Source organism: Nicotiana tabacum, chromosome 4 (assembly GCF_000715075.1).
Source record: "Nicotiana tabacum cultivar K326 chromosome 4, ASM71507v2, whole genome shotgun sequence".
Classification (NCBI taxonomy): domain Eukaryota; kingdom Viridiplantae; phylum Streptophyta; class Magnoliopsida; order Solanales; family Solanaceae; genus Nicotiana; species Nicotiana tabacum.
This window is the reverse complement of record NC_134083.1, coordinates 27,749,338-27,765,441: the sequence shown is the minus strand read 5'-3', so window position 1 is coordinate 27,765,441 and position 16,104 is coordinate 27,749,338. Positions and strand designations below refer to the sequence as shown.

General features: G+C 38.5%; 1 pseudogene; it reads left to right on the top strand.

Annotated features, from left to right (window-relative positions):
* Positions 1–628: 628 nt before the first annotated feature.
* LOC107810936 (uncharacterized) lies at positions 629–6,009 on the top strand (annotated as a pseudogene).
* The last annotated feature ends 10,095 nt before the right edge of the window (positions 6,010–16,104 follow it).

Sequence of the window (16,104 nt, the reverse complement as noted above, 5' to 3'; positions counted from 1 at the left end):
TTTGCGTTCGCGACCCAATGGACGCGTTTGCGTAGAAAAACATGACTCCCCTCCCCCAGGTCCCTTAAACTATCGCGTTTGCGGGAGACTGATCGCGTTCGCGAAGTGTTCCACCCCCAATGCTTCACATTCGCGAAGAAGAAAATTCCCCTGCCCCCATTTTACCTTTCGCGTTCGCGACACTACCTATGCGAACGCGAAGAAGGGCACACCAGAACAGCTGCTGCAGCAAAAATCTCAAATTTTCTAAGTGCAAATCACCCCGTAGCCTATCCGAAACTCACCCGAGCCCCCGGGGCTCCAAACCAAACATGCGCACAAGTCTAACAACATCATATGAACTTGCTCGTATGATCAAATTGCCAAAATAACACCTAAAGACGGGAGTGGCAATATTACTAAAGCCATTTACCCTCCTCAAGCACCTTTTGTTTTACGTAATAATACAGGTATTACTTTTACTGCATTTCAAAAATTTATTGATGAAGATGTTGCTGCAGTCAGCATCGCAGTAATTAATAAATTAATTTCTCAAAATAATTATTTGAGCTTATATGTTAAAGTTTTGGGAGAACAAATCAGTTTTCTTGATAAAAAACTTGAAGATTTAACAGTTTTGATAAAGGATATGAGTACTAGCAAGAAAATAACTGATATTGCCTCTACTTCAGGAAGCAAGTCAGGAGCTCAAATTGTTCTTACTCATGTTCAAAGACCCCCTGAGATTCAGGATTTTAAATTTAAATCTTTAAATGATTTAGAAGAACTTCTTGATAAAAAGTTATCCGGTTTGAATATCAAACCTATTGATTTATCAAAAGATTTTGCTGATAAATTGGATACTACTTTTGATTATAAAAATGATGTTTTGTTAGATTTTAATAAACTCAGAGGTTATCCCAAAAAGAATAGTAAGTTTGCTGATAAACCTAGAATGCAAACTTATTATTACAATCGTCCTACTCCTCAAGATGTTTTAATAGAGGAACGTGATTGGAATCAGACTAATACGTCTTACAGTGGTTCCGAAATTTACGAATGGAATCTTGATGGATTGACTGATAGACAATTGACTATTCTTGTGCATAGAATGCTTATGTATGCGACTATCTGTAAAAGTGTGAAAAATACATATAGAACTATTTGCAAAATAATTGTTGCAGGTTTTACTGGCCAACTTCGTGGCTGGTGGGATAATTATTTGACTGTCGATGAAAGGGCAATGGTTATTAATGCTAAAGTCCCTGACGAAGGAGTTGATAACTTAGGCATGGCCCCAGTGGCAAATAGAGAAGATGCTGTTTATACTCTTATTCTTACTGTATTAGAACACTTCAACGGTAGATTTACCACCCAGCATGAGACAGTTCGTACTCTCCTTAATGGTCTTAGATGTAGGACCTTAGGTTAATTCAGATGGTATAAAGATACCTTTATGAGTAGGGTTATGGAACTACCCGAAAATAACTTTGACCATTGGAAAGCCAAGTTTATAGATGCCCTTCCCTCCTTATTTGCTGAAAGAGTTAGAAAGACTCTAAGAGGTAGTTTTGGTGAAATCCCGTACAACAATTATACTTATGGTAAGTTGATAGGAATATGCACACAAGAAGGATTAAACTTGTGCAATGAGTTAAAGTTATCCAGACAGCTTAAGATAGATAAGCTTAAAGAAAAATCCCAGTTAGGAGATTTTTGTACTCAGTTCGGTCTACCCGAGACTTCTACTCATAAGAAGAAGAAACACAAGTATCATAGATACCCAAACTTAGATAGTCCTTATAAGAATAAAAGATCTAGATATAGATCCAAAGAAGAGCGTGATGCCAAGAAAGCCTATCGTAAGGCTACTAGATTTACCAAAAATAGGTCTAAGCAAGATCTTGCTGACATTAAGTGTTACAAGTGTGGTAAATTTGGCCGTATAGCCCCGAATTGTAAGCTTCAAAAGCTGAAAACCTTAGGACTAGACGATGAGTTACGTGATAAGGTTTATGGTTTGTTATACACTTCTGGATCAGATTCTGAAGCTGAAGTAGATTTACTTGATTTATCTGATAGTGATAAAAATGTTGATAATACTTGTACAACTTGCAATGGTAATACATGCACTTGTGATGATGATGAATTTTATAAATTGCAATCTCAGTTCCAAGATTTGAACATGAAAACTATTACATCTGATAATGTGATAGAACTTTTAAAAGAAGTTACTGATGAAAAACTTCGTGAAAAAATTATTAATTTGGCTGCTAGTTCAAGTTCTAGTTTTTCAAAACCTTTTGAAAAAGAATTTGAATATTCCCTGCCTTATTCTTTGCTAGAGGTTAATAACCGTCTTTTAAATAAAAATACAACTCCAGCAAGAGATTCTTCTTTTGATGATTTAAAGGTTGAAGTTGTAAACTTGAAACGAGAGATCAAATCTCTTAAACAAAATCAAATGATTTGTGATAATAGGATTACTCAGATTGAGAAAATTAATTCTCCAGCTGAGAAATCTAATGATAAAAACAACGGTATTTCTGAAAATGATATTGAAGAAAAACCTATTAGTTTTGATCCTAAACATGATATGTTTTTAGGAATGATGCAAATTATTACTGCTCATAAATGGTATATCAAATGTACTATTCTCATTGATAATAGTTTTTCTATTACAAACATTGCCATGATTGATAGTGGAGCAGATATTAGCTGCATTCAAGAAGGTTTAATACCTACGAAATATTTTTAAAAAATGGTTATATCTGCATCCGGACATGCTTTAGATATAAAGTATAAATTACCTAATATGGGTATTTGTCAGAATAAAGTCTGTATTCCTCACTTCTTTTTCTTGGTTAAAAACCAGTTATACCCTCCTATTATACTTGGAACACCGTTTATTAACGCCATTTATCCTTTTACTAGCATAGACTCGAAAGGTTTTACTACTACTTATAAGGATAAAGAGATAAGTTATACTTTTGTTACAGATCCAGTAACTAGAGATATTAATGCTTTAATTGATATGAAGCAGAAACATATTGATTCTTTGCAGTTAGAATTGTTTAGTATGAATATATTTGATACTTTGAATTCTACTAAAGTACAGGAAAAGATCAAATTGATTTCCGAAAATATTGCTATTGATATTTGTGCAGAACATCCCTGTGCTTTTTGGAATAGAAAAAGCATATTGTCACTCTGCCTTATGAAGATAATTTCTCTGAGGATGATATTCCTACTAAATCTCGACCTTGTCAGATGAACGCGGAATTGGTGGAATTCTGCAAAAAAGAGATTGATAATTTGTTGCAAAAGGGTTTGATAAAACCCTCAAAATCTCCTTGGTCTTGCACAACTTTTTATGTTAATAACGCAGCTGAAAAGGAACGTGGTATTCCTAGATTGGTAATTAATTATAAACCCTTGAATAAATATTTGAAGTGGGTTAGGTATCCTATTCCCAATAAAAGAGATTTATTGTCAAGATTATATGATGCCAATATATTTTCAAAATTTGATTTAAAATCTGGATATTGGCAAATTCAAATATTTAAAGAACATACTTATAGAACTGCTTTTAATGTTCCATTTGGGCAATATGAATGGAATGTTATGCCTTTTGGTTTGAAGAATGCCCTTTCTGAATTCCAAAATATTATGAATGATATTTTCAACCCCTATCTAGACTTTATCATTGTTTATATCAATGGCATTTTGGTATTTTCCAAAATACTTGAAATGCATATTAAGCATTTAGATATTTTTAAAAGAATTGTTATACAAAATGGTTTGGTTATCTCAAAACAAAAAATGAGTTTATTCCAAACTAACATTCGATTTTTGGGACATTATATTTGTCAAGGAAAGATTACTCCTATTCAAAGATCGATCGATTTTGCTTCAAAATTTCCCGATGTTATTACTGATAGAACTCAGTTGCAAAGATTTTTGGGAAGTTTAAATTATATATCGCCTTTTTATAAAGATTTTTCGCATGATTTAGCCCCCTTATATGATAGGCTAAAAAAGGATTATAAAAACCCTTGGACTGATAGTCATACTACTTTGGTTAAAAATATTAAGCAACGTATTAAATCTTTACCTTACTTGACCCTTGCTAATCCTGCATGGAAAAAGATTATCGAGACTGATGCGTCTAATATTGGTTACGGAGGGATTTTGAAACAAATAAATCCCAATAATAAGCATGAATATCTGATTAGATTCTATTCTGGTAAATGGACTAAAGCCCAGAGAAAATACGCTACTGTGGCACATGAAATGTTAACCATAGTAAAATGTATTTTAAAATTTCAAGACGATTTATACAATCAAAAGTTTTTGATAAAAACTGACGCACAATCTGTTAAATATATGTTTAACAAAGACTTTAAACATGATACCTCAAAAATGATATTTGCAAGATGGCAGGCTCAATTAGCCTCTTTTGATTTTGAAATACAATACAAAAAGGGAATTGATAATTCTCTGCCAGATTTCTTATCTCGTGAATATTTAAAGGATGGACCCCCCTGGGGTAGGGGAAGAGGTAGAGGTTGGGGAAGATCATCCCCACAGTCCAGAGGAAGATCATCACCTTCAGGATCGTCATACGGATCCACATCAAACTCCCCAGTTATACAAATGGGAAGAAAGAGTTTAACCAATGAGAGGATATCTCTCAGAGAAGAATCATCGATCGGACCATCCGTCCATCTGGAAGATATTCCAGAAGATAGTTCGTTATACGCACACTTGCAGGCATATTTGACTGCTCAAAAACAAAAGGATACTTTTGCTAAGCAAAGTGATACTTTTGCTTCCATTACAAAAGATGACAATGATGATATCAAGTCATATGAGAAAGTGTCAAAAAAAGAAATGATATTTCTTTTAGAAAATTCTGATATTCAGATAAAAGAAGAGCCGTGGAAGATATTCCAAAGGTATTTGATAAATGGATTGTATTATCCGGGTGAGTCATACAAAATCCGCTCTTATTATGAAACAATACTCACCAGTACTGGCAGTGCAGAGTTTCGGCACTTTTTTGGTTATAGCACAGATGAGAACGTTTATAACTTCTCGAAGATTATAATTAAACAGATCATATCTGTTGAAGACTGGGGTATATCCACAATGAAAGAAAGGCAGATAAGCCTTAACAAATCTCGAATGAGTTTTACCTATTGGGATTATATCCAGGCATTTGATAAAGTGTTATACTACAATAATGATCGACAAAACATACTTGGTTTATTAAAGTATGTGCAAATATATTTGCAGAGACTATTCCTAATTGGTTTCTAAACTGGCATTTGATAAAGTGTTATACTACAATAATGATCGACAAAACACACTTGGTTTATTAAAGTTTGTGCAAAGATATTTGCAGAGACTATTCCTAATTGGTTTCTAAACTGGTGGTCATACCACGGTCCGACAGTAAAAATTCTACCTGATCCATTTCTCATGTTATACAAAGAATGGATAAAAATTTCCCCTTTTATAAACGATTTATATCATACAGATCATATCTGTTACCCTGAAAAAATTGACCAGATTTATTTCTTTCTGGAATTCTCTATTCCTTGGATTCATAAATGGACTCCAGAAGTTGGATTCACCGAAGAACAAGTCCCGTGCTTATACAAGACCTTTTACAATAATTTTTGGGATAAACTAATGAAAAAGGATCCCAAAACGAAGACATTATACGGTCAAGAACTCTTGGATTCCATCAACACAAAAATCCAAGAATATTCCAGCAAACCTCAGAAAGAGGTGATTGATGACAGCTTAGTACGGCATATTGCCAGAAAGATCTCCTTTCAGGAAGGAGATAAAGAAGAAATGATTAACAACTACTTGAAAGAAGTCAAAAGAAATTTGCTTCGTTCCATTAATCAATATGAGAAATCAGACACTTCTATGCAGAGTGAAACCAGCAACGATGATATCGCTGAAGATTCTCAACCCTTTGAATCAGAAAAAATACTATCTGATGAAGATTTGTAGAATGCGGAAGAATTTCTCCGCAAAATGAAAGAATCAGACAAAATACCAGCACCGTAAAATAGCTGGACCCCACAAGCACAGTGAAGCCGCCGGACCCACAGCACAGTGAAGCCGCCGGACCCCACTCAAATAGTAGATACACTGTTCATCAACAGTAGAAATACTATTTTGTATAGTAAAAATACTATAACAGGGACCCACGGGACCCACTTTTACTATTCATAGATTCTTTTCTTTTCTATTTATACGTTTCATTCATTCAGAAGAGAAAGGAAGCGAGACCCTCTCTCTCTAGAATTCTCTCTCTCTCTTCAAGTGCAATTAAGAGTTTGTAGTTTGTAAATAGAAGAACAAAGTAAATAAAGTTTTCAGTTCTTCATCTTCAGGCCTTGCATCCCGGCCAAAAGGTACTAATTTCTTTCTTAGTTAGTTTTCCTTCTAGTCTCTCCTCTCTGGCCGTGACGATGTCCGGCTAAGAGACTTCATATCTATGTTGAGTATCTAACTTCTCTCCTATATAAACCATGAAAGAGACGACATCTATTTAAATATAAATGAACTTTATATATAGAGTTTTGACTTGGTGTCAAGATGGTTGGTACAGTCTAATATAACACTGCTCTTATTGGCTTTGCCTTAGTGGCTTCGTCTAGTTTGCCGTGAACCTCAGCCCGATAAAGGAGTTAAAAAGGGCATCTTCTTTCACGGTTAGAACTGCTAGACACATGGGCTCAATAAAAGTATGTATTATATTAAGACAGACCCCTTGCTTGAGTAAATATTTTTAACCTTCCATACAGTCATTAAACTATATATAAAATTCAAGTATATTTTAATTCTTATATCTTTACTGATTGTGCGGATTACCGCCAGTCTTTAAATATAAGGGTAATAAATTAGCTAGATTAAGAATTCTCAAGTATGTTAAAATAGAAATCTTTAACCGGTGAAAACCTCGGTGGACATATAAATGTCAGCAGAGGTGCGAAACAATTCCAGTTCCCGGTCAGACGGTGATTTCTGTTTTAGCTTAGTTGAGAAGGCCGTGCGGATTATCGCCCGCCACTTGATCCTGTTAAAATTATAGTATAGTATAGTATATATACTAAGTGTATAGTATATAAGCTATATTCGATATAACATTAGCTATATTAAGATGTATATATATATATATATATATATATATATATATATATATATATATAGATGTATATATAGTATAGTATAATATATATACTATGTGTATAGTATATAAGCTATATTCGATATAACATTAGCTATATTAAGATGTCTATATAGTATAGTATAGTATAGTGTGTATATATAGTATTGTAATGACCCTGCCAGTCGTTTTGAGATGACCCAAAAGATCATCTTATATCTTAGAACTCGAATCAGAGCTCTTAAGCCTTACAAATCTCATTTTTACCCTCTTCGATTTGCGTGCGCAGTCCGGACAGGTTTCCGGAAAGCTTTTATGTTGAAAACTAATGAAAATAAAAAATTTTACCTTAAAAGTTGATTTTAGGTTATTTCGGTCAACAATTTTGGTAAATGGTCCCGGATCCATGTTTTGACGGTCCCAGTGGGTCCGTATCGAATTATGGGACCTGGGCGTATGCCCGGAATCGAATTCGAAGGTCCCTAGCTCAAGTTATAAATTTTTGATGAAACTTAAAAGTCTGAAAATTAATTATTTTTAAGAATTAATTGATGTTAGGCGTTGTTAGTGTCGGGTCCGTATTCTGGTTCCGGAGCTCGGTACATGTTCATTATGATATTTAAGACTTGTATGTGAAATTTGGTGAGAAACATAGTTGATTTGACGTGATTCGGACGTCTAGTTGAGAAGATATGAATTTTAAAGTGTTCTTGAGAATTTCATTTGATTTGGTGCTAAATTAGTAGTTCTAGGTGTTATTTTGGCGATTTAATCGCGTGAGCAAGTTCGTATGATGTTTTTAGACTTGTGTGCATGTTTGATTTGGAGCCCCGAGGGCTCGGGTGAGTTTCGGATAGGCCACAGGATGTTTTGGACTTTGGAAATCTGGTTTTTTCTGCAGAGTCTGGGTTCTGGCATGTCCTTCGCGTTCGCGAAGGTGCTCTCGCAAACGCGAAGAGTAAACTGATGAGGCAGGGATTTCTTCTTCGTGAACGCGAAGGCTTGGTCGCGAACGCGAAGCGATATGGGCGTTACCCTTCGCGAACGCGACAAGCCTATCGCGAACGTGTAGTGTTAGACATTGGGGAGGGGGAGTCAGCCGTTCCTTCATCACGAACGCGAGCAATGCCTCGCGAACGCAAAGGCCAGGGGGAGGGGGGAGTGTGATGACCCAAAATATCATCTTTAAATTTAATAAGTAATTCTGTGTTCTAAGACCTCGAAAAGAACCATTTATCATTCCTCAACTTGCGTGCGCAGTCCGTAAAATTTTCCGAAAAGTTTTCATGAGAAAAATGGATTAAAATGTGAAACAGAGCTTTAAAACTCAATTGAGTTGAATTTGGTCAACATTTTTAGTAAACGGACCCGAATCAGTGTTTTGACAGTTCCGGTAGCTCCGTATCATGATTTGGGACTTTGGCGTATGCCCGAAATTTAATTTGGAGGTCCCTAGCTCAAGTTATGACCATTTAATAGAAACTAGTAATTTAAAGGCTAAAGATTTTCAAGTTTGACCACGGGGTTGACTTTTTGATATCGGAGTCGGAATCCAATTCTGGAAATTTGAATAGCTCCGTTATGTCATTTATGACTTGTGTGCCAAATTTGAAGTCATTCCAGATTCATTTAATATGTTTTGGCACAAAATTTGCAAATTGAAAAGTTTAAAACTCAAAGTCCGAATCGAGGTGTGAATTGTAATTTCGATGTTATTTGATGTGATTTGAGACCCCAAGTGAGTCCGTATTATGTTACGTGACTTGTTGGGAATATTTGGATAAGGTACTGAGGGGCTCGGGTGAGTTTCGGACGAAATTCGGATTGTTTAGAGCATGTTGAAAGCAGCAGGTTCTTGGCAGAACCTGGTGTAATCGCACCTGCGCAATGGTGATCGCAGGTGCGCGACCGCATCTGCGAGAAGCTTGGTCGCTTCTTCGACGTCGCAGGTGCGATAGAAATGTCCGCAGATGCGAAACCTTGCCTGGCAGCCCTACTTTGCAAATGTGAGATTTTTCTCGCAATTGCGTGACCGCAGGTGCGAAAATATAGCCCGCAGATGCGAAAATGCTGGGCAGAATACATAAAATTGGGTCTTAGCCATGTTTACTCATTTTTGAGTTTCAAGTCTCAGATTTGGGCGATTTGAAGGGGGATTTTTACGACTTTGAATTGGATAAGTATTCTATAACCAAAAGTGATTATATTTCACAAATCAATGTCTATATTTATCATTTATTTCGGATTTAGATGGAAAAAAAATCAGATTTTTATAAAATCTTTCAAAAATGAAAAGTTAAGATTTGAAGGTCCATTTGATATCGGAACTGGGCAATTTTTGTATGGTTAAACTCGTAGTGGAACGGGTAAATATTTGAAGGTCCATTTGATATCTGAACTGGGCAATTTTTAAGTGTCGTGGTTAACCTTGACTTGAGGGAATAAAACCCTCAAATTATTTGTTATGTGAATTGCATGTGAACGAAGTATAGGCGAGGTGACGAGTGTCTATACGTCGTCAAATTAATTATTTTTCTGCTTACTTGAAAAATCATAGATTGTTTTTTATAATAATTGTTTCTCTCCTATTCATTGTCAAATATTAATTCTTGAATTCCTTCATTAATTGTTACATGCTATTTGAACTATGTGCCTTTATTGTTATTTGACATTTAGCATATTTAATATTAAACTGCATATTTTCTCTATGATTTCCATAATAATTTGCTATTTGCCTTTGTTTGTTTTGTAATTAAATCATAATTATTGTATGCTTGTTGTCTTATAATATTATATTAATTGTTGCATTTATTGGGGAAATTCTTCTATAAGAATTGGTAAATGAATATGTTGGAGGAGCGGGTTGCACGTCGCAACAGGATTGATTATAATGAATATATTGGAGGATCGGGTTACACGCCGTAACATAATTAATTATAATAAATATATTGGAGGATTGGGTTGCACGCCGCTACAGACTTATTAAAAATCAATATTTGAGGATCGGGTTGCATGCCGCTACAGACTTATTAAAAATCAATATTGGAGGATCGGGTTGTACGCCGCAAAAAACTTTATTAAAATGAATATATTGGAGGAGCGGGTTGCACGCCGCAACAGAACTGAATGTGAATATATTGTGAGAGCGGGTTGCACGCTGCAACAAAATTGAATGTAAATATATTATGAGAGCGGGTTGCACGCTGCAACAGAATTGATGAAAATGATAATTGTTTATGATTGCTGAGTTGGCTTCAATTATTATAAATGAGTTACCTGATTTGTTTCTATTATTGTTGTTGTTACGAATATTGCGTACAGGTAATGTAAGTGACCCGCCTTAGCCTCGTCACTACTTCATTGAGGTTAGGCTTAGCACTTACCAGTACATGGGGTCGGTTGTACTGCTACTACACTCTACACTTCTTGTGCAGATTTCAGAGTTGGTCCCAGTGGCGTGCCATAGACTTGCTCGGATTTCAGCTACTCGGAGGAGACTTGAGGTATAACTGCATGGCATCCGCAGTTCTGAAGTCCCCGTCTATTTTACTTTAGCTGTGTGTTTATTTCCAGGCAGCTTTATTTTATTCAGACCTTTATTTGTATTATTCTAGAAGCTCGTGTACTTGTGACACCAATTCTGGGATGGTATTTAGACACCGTTGTTTTTATGGATTATTTCACTTCCGCATTTGTTCTTTGATTATTAATAAATTTAAAAATTATTTTAAAAATATAAAATATTATTCTAACGTTGGCTTGCCTAGCAAGTGAAATGTTAGGCGCCATCACGGTCCGAAGGTGGGAATTTTGGATCGTGACAGTTGGTATCAGAGCACTAGGTTACATAGGTCTCGCGCGTCACGAGCAAGCTTAGTAGAGTCTGAAAGATCGGTACGAAGACGTCTGTACATATCTCTTAGAGGCTATGAAGTTTAGGAACAATATCACTCCTTTCTTATTCTGTCGTGCGATTTTATTCTATCATCGATGATTGAACCATTCTACTCTTATTCTCTCGCAGATGGTGAGAACACGTAATACCTCTACTGATGGATAGGGACCATAACCCCCAGTGGCAACTATGGCCAGGGGTAGAGGTCGAGGTCGAGGTCGTGCTAGACGCCAAGGCAGAGGCCGAGGTAGAGCTCATTCCAGAGCTCGAGTAGCTGCACCTGTTGAAGAACCTCAGGTGGACCTTCAGGAGGAGGTTCCAGTTCATAATGTACTAGTTGGACCAGTTCAGGTCCCGGAAGTATTCATAGCCACTCCAGTACTTCAGGACGCTTTAGTCTGTTTGGTAAGTCTTATAGAGGGCGTGGCCCAGAATGGTACATTTCCAGTGGAACCAGCCATCTCACAGGATGGGGGAGGAGCACAAACTCCCACTACTCCCACTCCAGAGAAGATGGCTCCCCACAATCAGGCTTCAACAGCCCCGCCAGTTGGGGTAGTTCAGCCAGTTGCTGCGGCACAGACCGGTGATAGGCCCGCCATGTATTTTGAGGCCTTATTGAGACTGGATAAGTTTACCAATCTCTTTCCAGTTCACTTCAGTGGTACACCTTCTGAGGACCCACATGATTATCTTGAACGCTGCCATGAGGTGCTACGGAACATGGGTATAATTGAGACCAATGGGGTTAATTTTGCTGTATTTCAGATGACGAGTTCTGCCAAGAGATGGTGGAGAGATTATACATTGACCCGACCAGTCGGATCACCTGCACTTACATGGGAGCAGTTCTCTCAGCTATTTCTGGAAAAGTTCCTCCCTATCACACTGAGAGAGGAATTCGACAAGCAATTTGAGCGTCTACAGCAGGGCAGTAACACTGTTACTCAGTATGAGTCCCATTTTGTGAATTTGGCCCGTCATGCTCTCCTTTTACTACCTAAAGAGGGAGAGAGAGTGAGGAGGTTTATTTAGGGACTCACTCACCCTATCAGACTTCAAATGGCCAAGGAGACCGGAAAGTGAGATTTCTTTTCAAGCAGCTACTAATGTTGCAAGGAGAATCGAGATGGTTCTTGCACAAGAGAGAGGGCAGAGGTTCGATAAGAGGCCTCGTCAGTTCGGTGGTTTCAGTGGTGCCTCATCTGGAGGCAGATGTAATTTTGGTAGGGGTCATCCTCCCAGACTGTTTCATTCAGCACTTCATGTATCTCGTGGTGCTTCAAGGAGTCATCGTCCTATTATGCCTTACTCTGGGAAGCCAGTATTCAGCGCACATTCATCTCCTATTAGTGTATCACCACTCCAGAGTTACTACAACAGTTATCCGTCCCATTTGGGTCAGCTTTAGCTTCAGCAGCCACGGCATCAGGATGGGTGTTATGAGTGTGGAAACATTGGTCATATCAGGAGGTATTGCCCTAGATTGGAGCATAACAGATCTCGGCAAGATTCTCGTGCTATCATACCAGCACCAGTTGCTTCACCGTCTGCTCAGCCAGCTAGAGGTAGGGGTCAGGCAGCTAGAGGTGGAGGTCAGGCCATTAGAGGTGGAGGTTAGACCCTTAGAGGTGGAGGCCAGTCAGTTAGAGGCCGTCCTAGAGACGCAGTTCAGAGTGGTGGGGCCCAGCCCCAATTTTATGCTTTTCTAGCTAGGCCTGAGGCTGAGTCATCTGATGCTATGATCACATGTATTATTCCAGTTTTCCATAAAGATGCTTCAGTTCTATTTGATCCAGGATCTACTTATTCCTATGTGTCCTCCTATTTTGCTTCATATTTTGTTGTGCCTTGTGATTCTCTGAGTGCTTCTGTGTATGTATCTATACCGGTAGGAGACTCTGTTGTAGTAGATCATGTCTATCATTCGTGTGTGGTTACTATTGGTAATCTTGAGACTAGTGTGGATCTTCTACTTCTTGATATGGTAGATTTTGATGTCATCTTGGGTATGGATTGGCTGTATCCTTATCATGCTATATTGGATTGTCATGCCAAGGCAGTGACCCTAGCTATTCCGGGGTTACCTCGGTTAGAGTAGAAAGGAACTCCTGGTCATTCTACCAGCAGGGTTATTTCTTATATGAAGGCTCGACGTATGGTTGAGAAAGGGTGTCTAGCCTATTTGGCTTATATTTGCGATTCAAGTACGGATGCTCCTTCTATGGACTCAGTACCAGTTGTTCGTGAATTTCCAGAAGTATTTCCTGCAGAATTGCCGGGGATGCCACCCGACAGAGATATTGACTTCTGTATTGATTTGGCTCCGGGCACTCAGTCCATTTCTATTCCACCATACCGTATGGCCCCGCCGGAGTTGAAAGAATTGAAAGAGCAGTTACAAGACTTGCTTGATCAGGGATTCATTAGACCCAGTGTCTCGCCCTGGGGTGTACCAGTATTATTTGTAAAGAAGAAAGATGGCTCTATGAGGATGTGTATAGATTATCGACAATTGAACAAATCCACTATCAAAAACAAATATCTACTGCCAAGAATTGATGATTTATTTGATCAGCTTTAGGGTGCCAAGATATTTTTGAAGATCGATTTGAGGTCTGGTTACCATCATTTGAAGATTAGGGCATCTGATGTCCCTAAAATAGCTTTTTGAACTCGGTATGGGCATTACGAATTCCTAGTGATGTCATTTGGGTTGACAAATGCCCCAGCAACATTTATGGATTTGATGAATAGGGTGTTCAAGCCTTATTTGGATTCTTTTGTGGTTGTATTCATTGATGATATCTTGATTTACTCCAGCAGTCGAGAGGAACATGAGCAGCATCTTCAAAGTGTGCTTCACACCTTGAAGAATAATCAATTATATGCCAAGTTTTCAAAATGTGAGTTTTGGTTAGACTCAGTTGCCTTTTTGGGGAATATTGTATCGGCATAAGGCATAAAGATGGATCCTAAGAAGATTGAGGCTGTTCAGAATTGGCCTAGACCCACTTCAGTTACAGAGATCCAGAGTTTCCTGGGTTTAGCAGGTTATTATCGTCAGTTTGTGGAAGGGTTTTTATCTATAGCAAGCCCATTGACCAGATTGACCTAAAAAGGTGTCCCATTCAGATGGTCAGACGAGTGTAAGTTGAGCTTTCAGAAGCTCAAGACCGCTTTGACTACGACGCCAGTGTTGGTATTACCCACAGGTTCAGGATCGTATACGGTATATTGTGACGCATCTCATATTGGGCTTGGTGCAGTATTAATGCAAGATGGCAAGGTAATTGCATATGCGTCGCGGCAGTTGAAAGTTCACGAGAAGAATTATCCTGTTTATGACTTAGAATTGGTAGCCATTGTTCATGCGCTGAAGATTTGGAGGCATTACCTCTACGGTGTCTCGTGTGAGGTATTTACTGATCATCATAGCCTTCAGTATCTGTTCAAACAAAAGGATCTTAATTTGAGGCAGAGAAGATGGTTGGAGTTGTTGAAATTCTATGATATCACCATTTTGTATCACCCCGGAAAGGCCAATGTGGTGGCCGATGCTTTGAGAAGAAAGGCTGTGAGTATGGGCAGTCTTGCGTATATTTCGATTGGTGAGAGGCCATTAGCTGCAGATGTTCAGGCTTTGGCTAATCAGTTCATGAGGTTAGATGTTTCAGAACCCAGTCGGATTCTAGCTTGCACAGTCGCTCGGTCTTCTTTATATGAGCGCATCAGAGAGAGGCAGTATGATGATCCTCATTTACTTGTCCTTAAGGACATTGTGTGACACAGTGATGCCAAACAGGTTGCTGTGGGGGAAGATGGGGTTCTGCGAATGCAGGGTCGTATTTGTGTGCCTAATGTAGCTGGGCTTCACGAATTAATTCTTGAAGAAGCACACAGTTCCAGGTATTCTATTCATCCAGGTACCGCCAAAATGTATGAAGATTTGCGGCAACATTATTGGTGGAGGAGAATGAAAAAGGATATAGTTGCATATGCAGCTCGATGTCTGAATTGTCAGCAAATTAAGTATGAGCATCAGAGACCTAGTGGTCTGCTTCAGAAGTTAGAAATTCTTGAGTGGAAGTGGGAGCGTATCACTATGGATTTTGTTGTTGGGCTCCCACGGACTCAAAGAAAATTTGACGCAGTTTGGGTCATTGTGGACAGGTTGACCAAGTCAGCATATTTTATTCCAGTGGCAGTTACCTATTCTTCAAAGAGGTTAGCTGAAATTTACATTCGTGAGATTGTCCGCCTTCACGGTGTGCCCATGTCTATTATTTCAGATCGAGGTACGTAGTTTACCTCACATTTCTGGAGGGCTGTACAGCATGAGATAGGCACGTGGGTGGAGTTGAGTACATCATTTCATCCACAAACAGACGGACAGTCAGAGCGCACTATTCAGAAATTGGAAGATATGCTCCGCGCTTGTGTTATAGACTTTGGAGGTTCTTGGGATCATTTCTTGCCACTTGCAGAGTTTGCTTATAATAATAGCTACCAGTCGAGCATTCAGATGGCTCCATATAAGGAATTATATGGAAGGCAATGCCGATCGCCAGTTGGTTGGTTTGAACTGGGAGAGGCTCGGTTGTTGGGTACCGATTTGGTACAGGATGCCTTGGATAAGGTCAAGATTATTCAGGATCGACTTCGCACAGCTCAGTCTAGGCAAAAGAGTTATGCCGACCGTAAAGTTCGTGATATTGCATTCATGGTTGGAGAAAGAATATTGCTCCGGGTTTCACCTATGAAAGGTGTAATGAGGTTCGGAAAGAAGGGCAAGTTGAGCCCTACATATATCGGACCCTTTGAAATTCTTGAAAGGGTGGGTGAAGTAGCCTACAAGCTTGCATTACCACCTAGTTTATCAGCGGTTCATTCGGTGTTCCATGTGTCTATGCTCCGAAAATATCATGGTGATCCATCCCATATGTTAGATTGCAGCTCAGTCCAATTGGACAAAGATTTGACTTACGAGGAGGAACCGGTGGCTATTCTAGCACAGCAGGTCCGACAGTTGAGGACT